Source organism: Sphaerodactylus townsendi, linkage group LG05, assembly GCF_021028975.2.
Source record: "Sphaerodactylus townsendi isolate TG3544 linkage group LG05, MPM_Stown_v2.3, whole genome shotgun sequence".
NCBI lineage: Eukaryota > Metazoa > Chordata > Lepidosauria > Squamata > Sphaerodactylidae > Sphaerodactylus > Sphaerodactylus townsendi.
Genome location: NC_059429.1, coordinates 73,978,158 through 73,984,742, shown reverse-complemented (window position 1 = coordinate 73,984,742; position 6,585 = coordinate 73,978,158).

Below are 6,585 nucleotides of genomic sequence, written 5' to 3'. Positions count from 1 at the left end.
GGAAAGGGCAAGGAGATTGTAAACCCCTTTGAGTCTCCTACAGGAGAGAAAGGGGGGATTTAAATCCAAATTCTTCTCCGTAGAGGGAAAATGGAGCCTGGTGCAAAATCTGAGTTGCCCCCACCCCCCTCGCAGCTGCTGTGATGCTGGTATCCACCCCCAAACAGCATCACTTTCAATGGTGTTTAAACTAGAGAGCTCAAATTCTCCTTTTAAATCCACCTTAAAGGGAGAATCTGGGGTCCCTAGTTAAACAACATTGAAAGTGATGTTGTTTTGGGGTGAATTATCCCCCACCCTGAAACAGCATCACTTTCAATGTGGCATAGTGGTTAAGAGCAGGTGCTTTCTAATCTGGAGAAACCGGGTGTGATTCCCTGCTCTGCCACTTGAGCTGTGGAGGCTTATCTGGGGAATTCAGATTAGCCTGTGCACTCCCACACACACCAGCTGGGTGACCTTGGGCTAGTCACAGCTTCTCGGAGATCTCTCAGCCCCACCCACTTCACAGGGTGTTTGTTGTGAGAGGGGAAGGGCAAGGAGATTGTAAGCTCCTTTGAGTCTCCTACAGGAGAGAAAGGGGGGATATAAATCCAAAGTCGTCGTCTTCTTCTAAACTGAGAGTGTAATCAAAAAGTATTGCGCACAGTGTATTGAACGGCTAGCACCTTTAAAAAACCCTAATTTTACCCATACCCTGCATCTTCAATTGAAAATAGTATCTGGAATCATTAAGGGGCAGGGTAGAAATAAAAAGATGCAACTGGCTCTTTATGAGACAAAATTACAAGTAGATGAACTCAATTAAATATTGGACTGCAGCAAGATGCTTTCGTTTGTTGCTTGTATTGTAAAGTGGTTGGTACTGTAAATATTTGTCTTGAAATACCATAATAACTAGCTAACTGTTCAGCCGGGGATGAAACTGATCGTTTAACACCATGTTCCTAAACGGAGTTATACCCTTCTGATCCCATTGACTTGAATGGTCTGGAAAGGGTATATGTTTATGATGGTCGTTTCTTTATTTCATCTGTTCAGCCTACATGCAAGCAAAAAAGTGGAAGAATGAAAGGGTGGTAGGCAGGCACTTTTGTAGTTTTTGTACTTTGGGATTTTGTTTCAAAGAAAGGAGCAGATATTCCTCCTAAATGTTCTTCCCTACAAACAAGCACGTAGTTAAGGGGGGGTTCTCGGGTTTGAACCCCCCCCCTTCATGTCCGAAGCTCCGCCCACCCGTTTGTGGGTTTTTAAAACATTTTTAGTGTTTTTCGGTTTTGGGCCTGCAGGGGGCCCATTGTTTGGGCTAGCAGCACCAAACTTTCAGGGATTGTTTGGTGGACTCTCCTGATGATACTACCCAGGTTTGGTGAGGTTTGGTTGAGGGGGTCCAAAGTTATGGACTCCCAAAGGGGGTGCCCCCATCCTCCATTGTTTCCAATGGGAGCTAATAGAAGATGGGGGCTACTCCTTTGAGGGTCCATAACTTTGGACACCCTGAACTAAATTTCACCAAACCTGGGTGGTATCATCAAGAGAGTCCCTTACTGATACCACCTAGGTTTTGTGAAGTTTGGTCCAGGGGGTCCAAAGTTATGGACTCCCAAAGGGGGTGACCCATCCTCCATTGTTTCCAATGGGAGCTAACAGAAGATGAGGGCTACACCTTTGAGGGTCCATAACTTTGGACACCCTGAACTAAATTTCACCAAACCTGGGAGGTAACATCAGGAGAGTCTCTTACTGATACCGTCCAGGTTTTGTGAAGTTTGGTCCAGGGGGTCCAAAGCTATAGACTTCCGAAGGGGGTGCCCCATCCCCCATTGTTTCCAATGGGAGGTAATAGGACAGTGGTGGCAAACCTTTGGCACTCCAGATGTTATGGACTACAATTCCCATCAGCCCCTGCCAGCATGGCCAATTGGCTGTGCTGGCAGGGGCTGATGGGAATTGTAGTCCATAACATCTGGAGTGCCAAAGGTTTGCCACCACGGTAATAGGAGATGGGGCTACACCTTTGAGGGTCCATAACTTTGGACCCCCTGAACCAAACTTCACCAAAACTGGGTGGTATCATTAGGAGAGTCTCCTAAAGATACCCCAAAAGTTTGGTGCTGGTAGCTTAACAATTGAACCCCTGACAGCAGGCACCCCCCAAATTTCCTTTTAAATCCACCCCCTTCGGCATGGATTTAAAGGGAGAATCTGAGGTCCTCAGTTTAGAAGAAGAAGAAGAAGAGTTTGGATTTATATCCCCCTTTCTCTCCTGTAGGAGACTCAAAGGAGCTTACAATCTCCTTGCCCTTCCCCCCTCACAACAAACACCCTGTGAGGTGGGTGGGGCTGAGAGAGCTCTGAAAAGCTGTGACTAGCCCAAGGTCACCCAACTGGCGTGTGTGGGAGTGTACAGGCTAATCTGAATTCCCCAGATAAGCCTCCACAGCTCAAGTGGCAGAGCAGGGAATCAAACCCGGTTCCTCCAGATTAGAAAGCACCTGCTCTTAACCACTACGCCACATTGAAAGTGATGCTGTTTCATGGTGGGGGATAATCCACCCCCAAACAGCATCACTTTCAATGTTATTTAACTGGGGACCCCAGATTCTCCCTTTAAGGTGGATTTAAAAGGAGAATTTGGGCTCTCCAGTTTAAACACCATTGAAAGTGATGCTGTTTGGGGGTGGATTCCAGCATCACAGCGGCTGCCCGGGGGGGGGGCAGCGGGGGGGACTCAGATTTTGCACCGGGCTCCATTTTCCCTCTACGCTTCTTCCCAGAGGGGAGGGCAGAAGGAACTGCCAGCTGCCGGCTTGGAGCCCAGCTGGTGGAGGGCAGGGGAGGGCAGGGCGGGGGAGTCTGCCGTCCTTGGCCTTGGAGAGCTGCTTTATAAGCTCTAGGCTGGGGGCAGGGCTTGGGGAGGCATGGCCATGCCCTAGGGGCGGGTGGGGGTGTGGCCCCCCCGAACCCCCCCCATAAAAAATCTATACCTACGTCCCTGCCTACAAGTGTGTGCAACAACACAAGACTGCTTCAGGCACACTCTCCAGGGTTACCCAGGACATAGAGATCTCATGAAGTTACAACTCACCTTCAGACAGCAATTGCCCTGGGGCAGAAGGGCTGGCTTTGGAGACTGAGTTCTAAGGTATTAAACTATACTGAGGATGGTCCCTTCCTTCTCTAGGCTACATCCCCAGACTCTCCAGGTATTCCCCACCAGGAGTTGGGAATGCTACTGTCCAGGTACGCACGGGATCAGCTCCTTTATCACAGATTCTCAGTGTGCTACACTTTTTTGAATAATGGCTCTTAAAACTTTGGTTCATGCAACATGTTGTGTTTACTTTTGGTCAATTTAATCTCCATTGTCATCCTATACAACTCTCTGATAACAGGTCACCCCTCTCTCTCATAACAGCCAAAATATTAACAAGCTACATTCTTACTGGTCCCTAGGTGCTATTTATGCCAACCAAAGTGAATGCCAACATAAACAGTAGCCATATCCATGGAGATAATCCTCGCCTTGCTGGGCTCCTTTGCACTATTATTTTGGCAGACTGGCACCACCCTCAGTTACCAGCATAGCAACTGGAAACTCTAAGTGCTGGTTCGAGTCCTTTCCGGGGCAGGCAACAAAAACCACTCTGCTTCAGAACAGGTTAGTCCTTGAATTGCATTCACTTTGGGGGTTTTCTTGAGGTACAGGGATGCATTTCCTCCTGTTTCCCCCTCCTCCCCACTCAAATACAATTCTAATGAATGCCCTCATGCACCCCCATCTGTCTATCATGCAGCACTTCTAAACCAAGAAGTAATCTTGGAAATGTTTATTTCCACTTAACACAAACATTAACCGAGCATTTGTCCTTTTTCTTCCTCTATCATGTGACTAGGCCTAGAGGATGGAGCTATGAAGCCAGCCTTTCTCTAATTTATTTCTTTAAATTAAACTTGAGGACACTTGCCCCTGTTACATGTGGCAAGTCTCTAGTGTAGTATCTGAAAGTTCCTGGGAAATGCTGGTAACCATAGTATATTGGGGGGCTGGCAGATCAGAAGGCCCCATGATATTTGAGACAATTTTGGCGGGACTTGTGTTGGTTTCTGTATTTGTGTGAAAGATCAAAGAATTGATACTGCGATTGAATTCTGCTTCCTGGTGAATGTGCTGTGGTTACACACCAGCAATAAAATTAATTGACTACTTGTGATTTTTATGGCTCAGTGCAGAGGCTGTGGTGGCCAACGGCAGCATCACTGCTGCACCTCCACCAGAGGGCTCCGGTGCAGTAGCAAAAATGGGGGGGAAATTGTGTCCTTGAAAGCCTTCCATAGGACAAAAGGAAAGGGTGGCATAAGTCCAAGGGCTATGCTAGGGCATTCCTGGCTTGGAAGGATTGTGGAAACCAAGTAAAGTCCACCCCAGTAATACCCCTATCTGCCCCCAGCTGTGCCAGCAGCTAGGCTTTGATGCTGCACATATAGATATGTGCAGATCTTCAGGGAGCTGGCATTTCCCCGTTAGTGCTTCAGGCCCTGATAAATCTTCTTTTATTGTTTCTATCTTTTAAATTTTTGTAACCTGCCCTGATAAGGAATTCTAGTGAGTTCAAGAGGTTACACAATGTTTTGTGTTGACTTGGTTTGTCGGAATAAAAGCTATTACATGGATTTTGTTCTTTGTTTTGGATTTTGCATGGACCAATACGGCTGTACAATATTTCCCACTCCATAGAGAACTGCCTCGCTTGTCTGGTGAGGTCAAGCTTACAATGCCTGGAAAAACAAAACCATGACTTTATGATAGAGGGTATTGGTAGTTATGGCTCCTTTCTCTTCCTCACTATGACCAAAATCCGCTGGCTATCACTAGGGAACAGGTGTAGTGATATCTGGTTAATTCTTGGGTCACTCAGAAGTGGTCTGTATGCCACTAGAAGTTGGCAAGACATATATAAAGGGGCAGAAGGATGCGTCCAAGCAATTTTTAAGAAACATCAGGGCCTCTGTGAGGTGCAGTTTTATGAAGTTGTGTAAAGAAAATATCTATACGTGCAGTGTCAAAGCTCTTCACAAATCCTGTAGCTATAACTGCGTATCTCTGTTATGCTAGTGAAGATCAAGTGGCTGGCACATTTCAGATAATCAATGCCTTTCCTAGAACATCAGAAACTTCTAAAGATGTCAGATCTGATGGCTTTCCACTGCCCTTGCTGTGAGATGAGATTCCGTTCCAGGCAGCTGCTACAGAAGCATGTGGAAAAATTCTGTATTGGAGGAGAAACTACAAATGATGCCAGAGACCAGAAGAGACAAGCACTGAGAAGAGGGAAAGAGCCAAAGCAAATGGAGGCACCAGACAGCACAGTAGGAGATTTTGTTGATCCCGGACTGACTGAAAAGTATATATTGCTTCCATTTGCAACTTCTTTACATTTTGGAGGTTGAAAATGGGAATGGTAGAGTTTTGTCCATTTGTTTTAATGACCTATTAATATGTAAGGCTTTCCCAGATGTTTTATAAAATACCAGTCTTTTATGTTTTTGTGGATGTGTACATACCACAAAGAGGTCGTCACCTGTAATCAGTAGTATGCGGTAGGGGAAAGAAGGCAGCATGGTATAACCCAATCTTGTGAAATCTCAAAAGTTATGCAGGGACAGTACTTGGAAGGGAGACCAAGGAAAACTCTGCGGAGGAAGGCAATGGCAAGCCACCTCTGCTTCTCACATGCCTTGAAACCCCTTCCTGGGGTCGTCAGAAGTCTCCTTCAACTTGACGACACTATACACACATAGTAAGCAGCAGCAAGGTTTTTCACTCACCTCTACCAGCTTTTTTTAGTTAAAGAAGCACAGTGTATGACCTAAGGGGTGTCTGCTAGCATCTGAAAACGGAAATGAAACAATGTAGAGATAAAAAATAGTGTCATTTTACATGGTGTTAGTTTGAATTGTGTCATTCACAACCACTGGTGTCTTGAGCACTGTCAGTGACATTTATTCAAATGTACCCTACACATAACTCCTATTGCAACTGAAGCATGAGGAGGATGTTGAGCATGCACATGTGTACACATAGCTGTATATAGCTGTGTGGTTTCCGGGCTGTATGGCCGTGTTCTAGCAGCATTCTCTCCTGATGTTTTGCCTGCAGTTTGAAGTCAGAGAAAGCGCAGTTTCTGTGCAAGATAAATGCTTCCTTGAGTAAAGGATATGTGGATGTTAGATAACAGTTAAATAACAGTTCCAGAAAATGTAATTAAAAACATCTTTAAGGATGCCCTAAATCTGGAAGGTCTCAATTCTTCTTCTTGGTGTAAGTATCGGTTAAGATTGCTATCTGTGGGAAGAGATTAGCTTGCTCACCAGAGGCGTGGGGAGAGATCAGTTAAGACTGCTATCTGTGGGGAGAGATTAGCTTGCTCACCAGAGGCGTACAGCCTTTAGGGACATGAGGTCACCCATGTCCCCGGGCGCACGGCACCAAGATTCCCCCCCCCCCCGCCTCCCTGCAGGTCAGCTCAAGAGCCAGCCTGCAGGGAGGCGGAAAAACAGGGATCGGCAGTGGGGAGCCGTAGC